Here is a 14,131-nt window from a genome sequence, read left to right on the forward strand (position 1 = left end):
TTAAAAATATATATGTACTCTTATATGACGTTTGTTGTGTGATTGGTCAGAAACGTAAGGTTAATATAGAATACATTTAAAGCGCACCCCTTCAAGAACCTCTTCATGCTGAAATATTCGAACGGGTTGATTTCAGGTTAGTATTATAAAAAACCTAGTATAATATAGTGACAGAGCAACGAACTGTCGTGATTTTTTGGATATAATCCAATATTCTAATTTTTTTTAATGCGTGCTCAATTAAAGTGGCTACCAATTCGTTCTCGTAGAAACTTACACGCTCTTTCTCTCCTTTACTCCATTTTATATTATCCGCAAACGCCGCCATATTTAAAAGAGCGATTCACCTTTCTTGGTAGCAATGTTCACTTAAATCTGCGAGCTAATAATGACAGCTTGTTCCACGTTCCTGCTAGTCGTTCATTGGCGTATGGCAATTCTTATACGGTAAAGGTGGTTAACCCATGGAATGAGATGCCGAGGGATATAAGACAGTCCAAATCGCGGTTAAAAGACTATTTCCTGACTCGTATGTAGTACAATATCTATATATTTTATGTGCATATTTAAATATTAATATGTATTATTATTATTATTATTATTATTATTATTTAACTCTTTATCTGTACACCACAATGAAGTTAGGAAAATAAAAAAAAAAAACTATAGAAATACAAAGACAGAAGTAGAATACAAAAGGCGGCCTTATCGCTAAGTAGCGATCTCTGCCAGGCAACCTTTGGATTAGGACAAGATGAGAGAGAGCGGACAGGTGGTGTAAAATTATTATAAACGTACATTCAAATAGCTAAATACAAATACATAAACAAAATTGCACAAATAAGAAAAATATAATAAATAAATATAAAATAATAAACTAATATATACTCAATCATACACATATATGAACATATAGATAATAAAAATAAACATAATCAAGGTATAATAAATGTCGTCATTATAGTGCAAGATAATATGCTTTCACCGCGTTTTTAAATGTTTCAAGCGATTTTGCCTCACGTATATTTAGTGGGAGCGCATTCCACAACTCAATAGCTTGCACTGTATTTAAGTTTATATATTGATATATATATAGATTTGTATATATATATATATATATTTATGTTATAACTATATATATATGGAGTATTAATGTGTATTGTATATGTAATGTATATAATTAGCACAATTTGGGTATTGCACTATCCCGATTCTGTAATACTCGTATTTTACTTCAACCAAAAGGTTGTCTGGAGGAGATCGCTTCAAGCGCTAAGGCCGCCTTTGTGCATATGTATATTATCGTTTTTTTTTTGTTAACCTGGCTTTCTAATTGTATGTGCAATAAAGACTTATTCTTCTTCTTCTTATCAGAGACATGTGTCCTGTAATGGGTGGATAATGGTGAAGTATGTTTAAAATGCCTCGTTGGTGTAATAGTTATCATTCAACTACGAATCAATCAATCAGTTTAGCTCTGTAATTTTATATTTCGTACCGTGTTTTATTTTTAAATTTATTTTTATTATGTATAGACTTAAGGTTTTGGCATTGATGAAGCAGTCGCAAACACGTCTGTGAGCACACAGGGTCCCCCTGAAATCCAGATCCGCAGCTCCCTGCGGCTTCGTGCTGAGGCGGAACCCTATTTGTCCACATGCTTTCTGATAATTTTTCTGTTAGATATATCATTGGCGCAGTTTGCAGCGACCCTGCTTTCTGAGTCAAAGGCAGTGGGTTCGATTTCCACGACTGCAAAATGTTTTGTGTGATGAACATGAATGTTTTTCAGTGTCTGGGTGTTTATCTGTATAATATAAGTATTTTAAGTACCTATGTTATTCATAAAAATATTCATCAGTCATCGTAGCACCCATAACACAAGCTACGCTTACTTTAGGGCTAGATGTGTGTATTGTCGTAGTATATTTAATATTGTGGAAAAATATAAAATTTCGTCTCAATAACGCTGCCCTGTTTGACTGCAATGTTGGGGCAGAAAATTTGTATTTGGTTATTTATTTAAAAAAATGCCTCGTTTTTGGAGAACACGTAAGGGTCTCTGTGATATTGATCTTTAAAGCCCGCCTACCCGCATTGGAGCAGCATGTTGAGCAATGTTTTTAAACCATCAAAAATATAAATGCTTCATCTTTATCTATCTGATTTATAAAATTCAAACCGATATATAAACGCACAGCCTAAACCGTTGGGGTTAGAAATACTAATACTTTATCGTTCCACTACGGGGTTCGGTTCTCCTCAGAGAGGGGGCCGTTGTAGTGGGCCGGTAAAGGGTTAATGATGACCCACACAATCGGCTGATTCGTGCAAGTAGGCCGCGATGCCCTTATTTATTAATTCAATTGAATTACGCGGAAGAGAAAAGCATTCTACCAATTTGTAGACAACTTAGAATTATTAAAACACCATGATGGATTAGGTAGCTGGCGCAATTTGTGTAATGGGCTAAGGTTTTGATTTAAGAAAATTAAATTTTACTATGTGAGTATGTGGCATTAAATAATGATGTATTTTCAATTCAATTCAAAATTCATTCATTTCAAGTAGGCCTAATATAAGCACTTTTGAAACGTCAAGTATGTCTGTTTGTAGTGATTCTACCACTGGTTGGGAAGGCAGATTCTACCGAGAAAAAGCCGGCATGAAACTCAGTTTTTTTATAATATACTGCGACAATAAACACATCACATCTAGCCCTAAATTAAGCTTAGCTTATGTTATGAGTACTATGAGTACTTATGTTATGGTATGAGTGATGAATATTTTTATGAATATTATACATAAATACTTATAATACCTTTATGAATGAGCACTCAGACAAGGAAGTACATTAATTACATTCATATGTTCATCACACAAACATTTTCCAGTTGTAGGAATCGAATTCAAACCCTTTGGCTCTGAAAGCAGGGGGACTCGCTGCCCACTTCGCCAATCGGCGTTCTGATGTCCGCCTGGTGATGGTACTGCCTACTGCGGAAGTACTACTGAAATGCTTTGTTCCATAGCCAAGCTGCATTGCTGTGTTCCAATCTGAAGGGCGTCGTTATTACTGACATATGAGGCTTAACACCTACGCCTCAAATTGATAGACGCGAAAGCACTTTGAATGACGTGTTCCTTGCATGCCCTGCACAGTATATTATGAAAATTAAAAAAGTGGGGACTAAGGAAATTATAAATTACACTATACAGATTCTCCTGCTGTTCGCGGCGTATAGCAAATTAAGCTTAATTTTCATAATATGCTAGGCCAAAGTGGTGAACTACGGCCTTAACCCCTTCTCATTGTGGGAGGCGACCCGTGCTCTGTAGTGGGCATTTAATGGAATGATGTGATGATGATTATAAAATGGCTGTTGATACAAATTTTAATTGATCCAAGTCAATACGCTTGGCTAAACGTTATTTTGCGCGGGGTGTAACCTATGTGCTTCTATGATTTATTAAATGTCAACAATTCAAAATTTGAACCAAAATATAAAATTCAAACCTTAACGCGACATATTGGCAGTTTATAAAGAATTTCATATACGTCTCCGTACAATGGAGCAATACTGCCTTACACCCCCTGAGTTTCCACCGGAATGTCTGGGAGCACTGAAGTCTGCTCGACATAGACCTCAGTTACGTCCCGACCGTAGACGTGGAAAGTCGTGTTGGATTTTCCACTTTTCGCGCGGTTAGTGCCAGTGAAATGAGCGTGTGGAAATTTGTCGTGTTCAAACTCGTTGGGAAAACTTAAGTGTGTGATTTGTTTGCATAATTGTTATATTGGATAAATTTAGGTGAGCGATTTCAATTATTTGTTTTTATTATTTTATGTTTCTTGGTATATAAACGGTACTCTCTTAAAATGATGATCGATAAGATTTAAAGGATTCATTGAACAATATGCTTTGGCATGCAGGCTAAATAAAAAATGTGTAGACTCTAGGATTCTTAAAAAAACTTCAATTTAATATTAAATAGATAGTTTAGCTTAAAAATTAAACACCACGTAGTCTTTATTGAGCGCAGCGGTGTACTAAGAAAGGAATTTTCTTTAAGGGGAAATATGAGTCAAATCTTGTTATGATTACACAAAATCAAGCTGCAGTTCCTACGTACCTTTATAGTGTTTTTGACTAAAGTTGTACTTTTACAGCTTGTGGTTTTACGAACTGAAAACTTCGATTACACCCTTACTTGGAATCTTTATGCGAGAAATATTATGAATGAAATAAAATTATTATCAATGATCTTCATAAAGTTTTCACTGAGATGAATATTGAAGAAATTATTTTAAAAAGCTTTTCGTCATGCTTGGCCATACACTGTCTTCGCTGTTCCAACGGGTTGGAGGGTTTACACATATATGGTTACTATTAAAAGAAAAAAAAACTATCATAGCAGATATCTTTTATCGTTATATCACCGCTCTATGTATGCTTTAAAAAATATTAGTGCGAAAAGCGCTAATTATTAAAAACGAAGAGTACGTTAAATTTCAGAGACAATGAGAAAACTACCTGCCGGAGGCAAACACAAATTGTTTGTTAACAGAGCATCTACACTTTTTTTTTTAATTAAGTCTCTTTATTTGTACTCCACAACATGTTAAGAAAATAAAAAAAAACATCTCCATACTAACATCGAATAATGCATTATTTTGATACTAGCTGCGCCCCGCAGTTTTGCCCATCGTTTAGTTACTTGGTTAGGACGTGAAAGAAGAACGCTATTTGGTGTAAAAAACTAACGCTCCTGTAAACCACCATTGTGAATTTAAGATTTTTACAGGACATAAATTAGCCTATGTTACTCTCAGCTTTTGCTACATACAGCTAGTTTAAAATATTTTAAGAATATCCTTTGAGTACACATCAAAGGTGCTAAAGTTTTCAAAGTTCTTCCTTTATACCCTATAAATAAGAATAGAAAGGTTGCATGAAGGTTTGTCAGTATTCAAGTAATTTCTTTGTTATTCTGGCATTTGGTTTAAAAAAAATACAAGTTTTACAGTTTTAGAAAATGGGTAGGATTTTCAAAAACTATGAAAGAGTTTCCGTTGTTTTTCGCTATACCCACTAACTACAGGATTCGGTTAAACTCCTTCATAGAAGGAAATGTTAAAATTACCTCTAACAAATATTGTAAGTACAGTGAGCTCACTGAGGAGATCGAAATAATTTCAGTAACATATTGAATCGATGGTTTTTCTTTGTTAATTCTTAATATTTTGGCATAAAAAATCTATATATGTAGATATAACTGAAAATTTTAGTTATTTAATTTTTTTTTATAACTAATATATACTGATAGTTCAAATATCTTCGAAGTGTACTTAAAACACTTTAGCAAATATTTTAAATTAAATTATATGATGTACAAGACGCATCAACAAAATTAAAAAAACAAAATTGCAAACGGAATCCGTTAGTCAAGATCACAAGATCACTAATAGTTGGTACCAACTTTTAGTGATTATAGCAGCTTTTAGGTTTGACATACGCATTCTTCCCGGATATTTGAATAGCAAATCCCGGAAATTACGTATTTGTAGTGGCTCAAAATGTGTCGCCAGAATTACTGCGAGCTTCAAGATGTTTAGCAATTCTCCCGAGTTTATCACTCATCCTCAAGGCCTTCTAATGTCATAAACTCTGCTGGGTGGCGGCTGGCCTAATGTTGCGTCGGAGTGATAGAAAGCCTTCTTAGATTAGCACTGCGACGAATACTCGTTGCAGTTTTATACTAATACTAATTACTCTCAGCTCTTTCAAAGTTGGAATAGCATTAAGGTTCTACCGTGAAAGTATACATACTTCTTTAATCAAAGACTTCGCCAAGGTCACACTGGTAATTTGCCTGTTTTATTTTAATTTACCGTATAGATATGCGTATAACATATAGATGTACGTAAGTGTTTCCAATACGTTTAACTGTGTGTAATGTTTTTTTTCTTGATTTAATGTATGTTTTCAAGATAATATGAAAAAAAAAGCATTCTTCAATCCTTCCCTATTTAAACTATAGGTAAGTGTGGAAATTACATACTCCGACGTCTGCGAAAATTTCGTAAAAAGGGGTGCAATGAGTTTGCTTCACGTATTAATATATAGATACTAGGTACTACTGAATAGGAAATCGAGGTCGCTTTCGGGGGGGGGCCGAGTTTCAATCACAGAACGCACCTCTAACTTTTCTAAGTTTTAGGCAATTAAAATATATCACCTGCTTCAACAGTGAAGGAAAACATTGTGAGGAAATCTGCATGCCTGAGATTTCTCCATAACGTTCTCAAAGGTTGCGACTACGATTTAAATCCTTCTCATTATGGGAAGAGACCTGTGCCATGTATGGCAGGTATTGGGTTGATATGATGAACTCGGTCTGGTAGTTTCAAAAATTAAGTCGTTCATACAAACAAAGACAAGCCATGTATAGATCGATGTTATAGTCGCCTGTTTCCTTTCATATTAAAACGGGTAGGCCTGTATTATTAAAACTGAATTCTAAACGTAACATAAAACATAAAATGTTTGTACTGTAAAATAGATTGGACAAAATAAATCCACTACTATTTATTTATTATGAGTAAAATAACATGCTATTGGGCTAAGTATTATTTATTGTCAACTATTATTAATTTCAGAATCAGAATCGGAATAAATTTATTTGCTTGAAACATTACAGTTTCATAGATGTTATATACTGATTAATTATAACGTAGGTACAAAGTTCCGCAGAGTAAAAGGAAGAAAATATATATCAAACAAAAATAATACAATCAAATTATATTAAAAAGGAAGTGAATATATTCTATATTATGAAGATTAAGCTTAATTTGCAATAATCCGCGAAAAGCAGGAGAATCTGTTTGCGGTCATTTATAATTTGTTTAATCCTTATAAGGTGTAAGGTCTGGAATGACCTTCCACCTCCAGCCCGTATGAGGAAGTCAATGATTTCGTTCAAGAATGCCATTAAAAAGGTATTTTTGGATAATCAAAAAACTCATCAATAAAAAGACATTCCGGATCTTTCAGACTAATTGCTTGTTGTCGGGCATGCGCGTAACATCTGTTTATATGTATATATATATATATATATATATATATATATATATATATATATTTCTTTTTATGTGGTGGTGGTTCTATTGTATTATATATATATTATTTTACTTTATTTTTCCGTATACTCCCTCTCCTTGTCAAGTTCACTTCGCTTCTTTTTAAACTTTTCCCGGCAAATCCGTGACGCCAATCAAGGCTATACCTGAAAATCAGCGCTGCAGTTGTCAAATACTGCAGCAGCATGCTGAGGTAGCAGCCTTTTCAGCTGAAGCACCTTTCGATAAGGCATTTAGTTTGTAAAATAGTGTTTAATTAGTGTTAATGTAATTAGTAATTAGTTTTCATTAGTTTACTTATGTGTGGAAGCTGAATAAAGTTTATTATTATTATTATTATTATACTGCACACCAAACATATCTTAGGCAATGTATGACAATGAACAAGATTATACCATGGCGATGGTAGCACTTTTCTTTGTCGGTAGGGTCATACGTTCGGTAGTCTTTGTGTTTATTAGATCACTCAATTAGCTTATATTTAGTATACATAACACGGGAAATGTCACTAGGTTTCTTTCTATAAACTTTTATATAATAGGCACTTGAGTGAAATCGTTATGGCCACAGCCCAAAATGCTGAAAATATTTACTTTAGCTTATCGTTTAATCCGGTGCTGCACGCGAGTTAACTGTGCCAAGATTTGACTTCAAAACTGTTATAGCCTTTGAAATAACGCAATATTTTTTACTTAGTGCTGGATAACAGTTAATTTAGGAACTATCTAAAACCTGAACTTTTTATCACCGTTCCACCGTAGAGGTACAAAACCACTTAAACCCGTATTAGGTTCATATTGCTCACTTCGCAACCAGTAGGGCTAGCATACGCACCACGAGATATTTATCTCTACCCGTTACTCGTATTTTTTCTATAGAGATTGACGAGATAATGGGTAGACATAACACTCCCAGATCCATACAGGAGATCTTGCGATAGAGGGAAGGTACTGTCGAAGAAACTTCTGTAGTGGCACGTTATTGATCATGTACGGACTCGATTTCTGAACGTCCCAAACTAAAACGAGACCTGAAATACTAGGTGTGTGTATGATCATTTTTTTATTCGTTCGCGTACTAAAGGTACCATTATCTACACAAACGACGAAAAATCATGTCTTGCCAGTTAATATTTATTTCATTGTAATTATTTATCTAAAGTGAATATATAACTAAATATTGTGTGAATATTTCAAGCGTCTATCTATTGCCATTATCAATGTCGGGCCAAAACGAGCATAAAAATGACGTTTGTTGAATTAGAGATCCCTTCAATATAATATAATTATTTTTTTAGTTTTTTTTTTGTAGTGGCAACAAAGTTTCAAGGATAATTTAGGGAGTATGGTAGTCGTACCCCTAATCGGTTTCTACGCGACATCGCACCGGAACACTAAATCGCATAGCACGTCTTTGTCGGTAGGGTGGTAACTAGCCACGGCCAAAGTAGACCCACCAGATCCGATCGGAATCCGACCGACGCTCTCCAAGGGACGAGGATGAATTATCGCCAATCTCCAAACTCCGGATCGATTCTAAGAACCTCTTAATAAAACGCAATATTTACAAACGCAATACTTTTTTCTAGCCCGACTCGAGTATCGAACCCACGAACTTGTCTATAGTCGAATATGCTACCACCAGGCACCAATGAGGCAGTAAAATTTTCGTGGTCTACGATCATGCTCGATAACAAATTGCTAAAAATTGTCATAAATGAAAATCCGATGCAAGCTGATTTTCGAGAACATTGTTCCAATAGCGAAGCATACCTAAAATCAAACGTTAATTCCTCGATATGATTTAAACTCACGAAAATTACCGACTCGGCACTGTGTGTTTTTATTTGCCAAATGCGGAATGAGTTTTTCGTAATTCCGAGCGATTCTCAGTACTAAGCAATTTCGAGTACAGTAACAAATTGCTTATAAATGACATATGGTACGGGATAAAATTCCGTAGGTTTTTTTATATTACCAGCTAGCAATTTCCCGTGGCTTTAGTTTTCTTTTGGTTTATTAAAAGGAAAACCAAAGCCACGGGCAAGGAGAATCTGTTTTCGAGGCATATAAAATATTCGATGCATGCCTTTTAAAAAATTTCAGTAATATTTTGCTACAAAACTGGACCTTTCTTAAAGGAAGTCAATCTTCCAATTAAAACTCCTCAAGTCTTAAAACCTTTATACCAGTTTAGTCCAGATCGGTTGTAAATTACTACCTGTAGCTATATGACCTGTAGTATACTACAGGGCGTATGATAGAGCGGTACGACAGAGCCGGTGAGCCGGTGCTTAATTGGTGAAAGCGCTCAGGCCGCGATTGCCCGAGAGTCGCAGGTTCAAATTCTGTCAGTTCCGAAATTTTTTATATGCATTTTATATTTAATAAATTGATAATTCCTCCAAGTGTAGGTAAAAACACTAATTAAAAATTATAAAATAATGTTTTTGAAATATAAAATGTTAATAAAAAATATAAAAATAAACAAAAAACTCGACTGCGTCAATATCTGCCAACCTTGTTTCTATCCTCTCAGTCCTTCAATATATTTAATAAGGATAGTAGATAGATGCAGTGAGGTTTGTTTTTTTTTTTTTTTTGAACATGAGGCGTTATGCCTTGTTGAAATTAATGTTTGTTGCTATTTAAATCTTACTCTTTTCGTGCATTACTAATATTATAACAAAATATCCACTTACCTACATCAAATTACTGCCATGAAATAAAATAATTAAAAAAGAGATTATTGTTCATAGACAATAATCTTCTGTGCTTATGTGCTTCTGTGTATACATTTTAAGGTTTCGCCAGTGAATTTTTTCCTCTGAGCGTGCACGACTAAATTTATTGCAACAATTTATAGTGGGATTTTTCGGTCAACCTTTTGTTTCAGTCAATAAACATTAATCTCTGTTATCCAACCGAGTTATAAATGTGACGCGACGGCGTTTCGTTTAGTTCGAACTACGCGTAACATACAACTCGTCAAGAGTCTCTTTTCTTATATTTCTATATATAGTGCAAAATTACCTTAGATTAATAACATACTTGAAGCGTTGATGACCTAGTGGTTAGGACCACGGCTTAACTTTCGGGAGGCCAAGTTCCAATCTCAGCACGCGTATAATTTTTCTTAGTTATGTGCGTTTTAAGTAATTTAAATATAGCTTTCTTCATCGCTGATGGAAAATAACGTGAGGAATCCTGTAGGCCTGAGAGTTCTCCATAATGTTTTCAAAGGCGAGTGAAGTCCACCAATCCGCATTGGGCTAGCGTGATGGACTACGGCATAAACCCTTGTCACTGTGGCAGGAGACCCTGATGCATATCATACCAACTAGATATTCTTTCCGTTGTAGAAAGTGTAGTGTTACGTAAACAGTAACACAATTAAAAATCTCGGTAAATATTAGTTATACTTGCACATGGGCCTCATAAGAGGGCTCTGAGTTACTCAGCGTGCGATGGAAAGAGCTATGTTAGGAGTATCTCTACGCAATCAAATGAAGAAGAACTAGAGTTACCGACATGGCTTAACGAGTCTCAAAGCTGAAGTGGGCGGCAAGGGGCGGGCCACATAGCTCGGAGAACCGATGGATGTTGAGGTCCAGAGGTTTTGGAATGGCAATCCCGCACCAGGAAACGTGACCAAACCAAAGACGTGTCGCTGGGACCCGCTGGAAACAAGCGGCCCAGAATCGTAAATTTTGGAACGCCCTAAAAATACCTATGTCCAGCAGTGGATGTCAATCGGTTGAAGTGGTGATGATTGATTGATGAGGGTTTTGTTACTACCACGAACTGCCTTGATCCGAGCCTTTAGATTGGATCAAGGCAGAAACAGGTACTTATCTTGCTAGCAAGTATTGACTGAAGTCTGCAGTATTTATTTATTAGTCTGAAGTATTTCAAGGGATAACCAATGAAGTTTCCACTACTTAGTTTTACATAAAAGATAACATTAACAACAATTGCTGAGGGATTAAGTACAAAGCGTAAAGTATACCACAAAATTAAATTAAAACAATAACTTTAACACTTATTTTGCAATAATTATATTCTTAAAAGTGCCAATTTTGACGTGAAAAATGTTTATCTCACAATATTTGGTGTTGAAAGCATAGCACGCACGAGATAAAAAGCTATTTCCCGAATACTTGTCTTCCATGTAGGCCACTTGCATTTCACGTCTTGCATTTAACCTACGACATGCAACATCTATGAGTCAAATAATAATGTATTATTTTAAATAACAATTTTATTGATCTTTGACCAGATATATACGCTCGGTTAGGTGATTGGGCAACGTATCATGCCTTTAATCCGGCGGGTAACCACTGTATTGTGGGAATATCAACTGCGTGGTTTGCGTGTTCGAGCGGTTCGCAGCCGCATCGCGGTACAAAAGCCAGCTTACCTTGGAATAATCATTAAAACTTAAGATAGAATAATAACAAAAATCCCTTTATTACCATAGGTAAAAGGGTATTTCAGTTGGGAACATGAAATGTTCATACGCACACACATACACGTTTAAACGTGATTACAATTGAAATTTTAATAATTTCTGATATTATATGTTAGTATTCTTGTATTTATTTGATTGAACTAGGTAATTAAATTAAAAACACGTACTGAGCAAAACGAAGGAAACAATGTATATTTTTTGACAGAGGCAGATCACAGAGTATATTTGACAAGTGCACAATATTCATAAGAGATAACGTTCAGTGCTGCAATTGACCATTTTAACAATTTCTATAAATCGACAAATAATAAAATGTGTAATCTCTACACATATTATGGCGTTAGTGATTCTTTTCCATGTGGTGACTGCAGATAAGAATATATAGTCACCACCCTCTCCTGCCAATGCGCGCCACTGTATGTCACTCATACCATTCATTTGAAGAAAGGGTTTTATACTAGGACAAAGTATCATCAACATCACTAGCCTAGCATACCCTCTATGCACGCCACTGGTGACATATCATCTCGATCTGTGAAAAAGGTTTGTTAAGATAGAAATAAACGGCCTGCGTTTGACCATATTTCGTATAAAATTTTCATAAGAATAGTAAAAAATCCGTAAAAATATTTTCACAACGCCTTTTCCTTTTTTTACTAGCTGCAGTTTAAACAAATCCAGCAAACGAATTTGAGCACACAATAGTCAGCCAACTAGTAAAAGTTAGGGATGCAATGTGATGTTTTAGTAAAAAAATATCCATGTTTGCGCGTTATTTTGAATTGAAAATCCGTCGATATTTTCGTGTCGGTTCGATTTTAATATTTTCTAGTCAATGGGAAATTTTGCCATACCTATCGCGGTGCAATTATTTTTAAAAGCTATGTTTTTTTTCGATCGGACCGAGAATGACGAAATATATATTTTTCGGCTTCGTACTTTCTGCATTTCAGCATCTCGCAGCAATTAGGTAAAAAATAATGACAGGGTGGCGCCAAATAGAAAGAGTTCTTGGCTAAGGTGAAACGTTGACCCAACATTCCTCGTTAACCTAGTAAGATTTTAATATTGAGCGTAGGTACATTTTTGATACATACTTTTGATGCCCCAGTTTGTTACCCATATTGTACCTTTCACAGACGTTAAGCAGTTGTTATATTTATATATATAAATATATATACTAGTAGCATATTTATATATACATAAATAAATATATTTATTCGATCTATTCGATCGCGAAGTGTCAAGAACGTCTTCTTCCTACGACCGAATTTTTACTTAGAATATAGAGCTCCAAGTCTGCTATTATATTTGACGTGTTTGCCTAAATAACACCCCGGATTTTTTAATAAAAATAATACTTGCTAATAAAAACTCACAGTGCAATCTCAAAAATCTAAAAGGTTTTGTGGGTGGTATGACAAGTTCATCGGTTCATCTCCTCTTGAATAAAAGATACGATAATTTTACACCGAACCATTAACTGAGGAAATGCATCTTTTGTATGTATACAATCACCAACGCTATTTCAAATCAATTGGTAACCGTCCACTGCTGGAAATAAGTCTTTTTCGAGATTTCCAACTAGGCGGTCTTGCGCCGCTTAAGCTATCCGGTATTTTATGCGAGTCTTTTTTTTACTAACGATAGGCCAGCGCTGGACAACAATCATGCCCGTTAGAAAGCTACTTCACTGTAGCCTTGAAGGTACTTAAATTATACGTGGCAGGAAACACAGTTGCCGGGAGGGCGTTCCACATCTTAGCGGTATGTATCAGAAACGTGGATAAAAAACGTTTTGTGCGTGTTTATGGAATATCATCCACATAAGGATGCCGCTCACGGTGACTCGCTGTTCTGTGGTGGAACGGGGAAGGAGGAATAAGATTGTGAAGTTCCTGAGAACCACTCATCTATAAAATAGCGAGAGTTCTTATGCACCCTGGCCTAAGCACTCCACAAGTTACCTGTAAGTTTATAATGGTAATAACATACAATGTTACTTGAAACTACGATCCTAAGTAGAATTTACTTAAATAGCACAGAACGCGGAACAATTTTGCAAGTATTTGCATATACAACTGAAATACACTGTCGGTATTTAGTAGCGCATCAAACAGACCTCGAAATGGGCTTTTCAAATTATTTTCGTGGGCGTTTCCGGGCGATTGGAAAGTTGGTTTCCCAAAATACGATAAGCTTGTCATCACCTGAAATAGCTCTTAATGACGTCAATGGCTGTGTATGACGTATTTTATATCAGTATTGTATGATGTATTTAATATACGTACTGGGCTTCGAGGATTTGGATCGAGGACACCTGATCACTCTGGTAAGACTTTAGTTCTAGTTTCCAGTACACACGTCCAATAACAAGTTAAAGGTATTTCAGAATAGTACCTGAGCTCTGAGGTCTCTAGTGAAATAAATATATATATCTTGCTAGTTTTATGGATACTAAGTTGTCTGATGAATATTTTTTGAATAATATAAATAAATAATTATAAAATGCAGATAAAC

At 35.2% G+C, this 14,131-nt stretch overlaps 1 protein-coding gene across 1 annotated transcript in view; it reads left to right on the forward strand.

The window, feature by feature from the left end:
- Nucleotides 1–3,688: 3,688 nt before the first annotated feature.
- LOC120626441 (acid sphingomyelinase-like phosphodiesterase 3a) overlaps nucleotides 3,689–14,131 on the forward strand; it is a 109,109-nt gene continuing 98,666 nt past the window's right edge. The window contains exon 1 of the mRNA XM_039893968.1: nucleotides 3,689–3,812. The gene's annotated coding sequence lies outside the window, so the exon portion shown is untranslated. The remainder of the gene's footprint in view (nucleotides 3,813–14,131) is intronic.

Source organism: Pararge aegeria, chromosome 9 (assembly GCF_905163445.1).
Source record: "Pararge aegeria chromosome 9, ilParAegt1.1, whole genome shotgun sequence".
NCBI lineage: Eukaryota > Metazoa > Arthropoda > Insecta > Lepidoptera > Nymphalidae > Pararge > Pararge aegeria.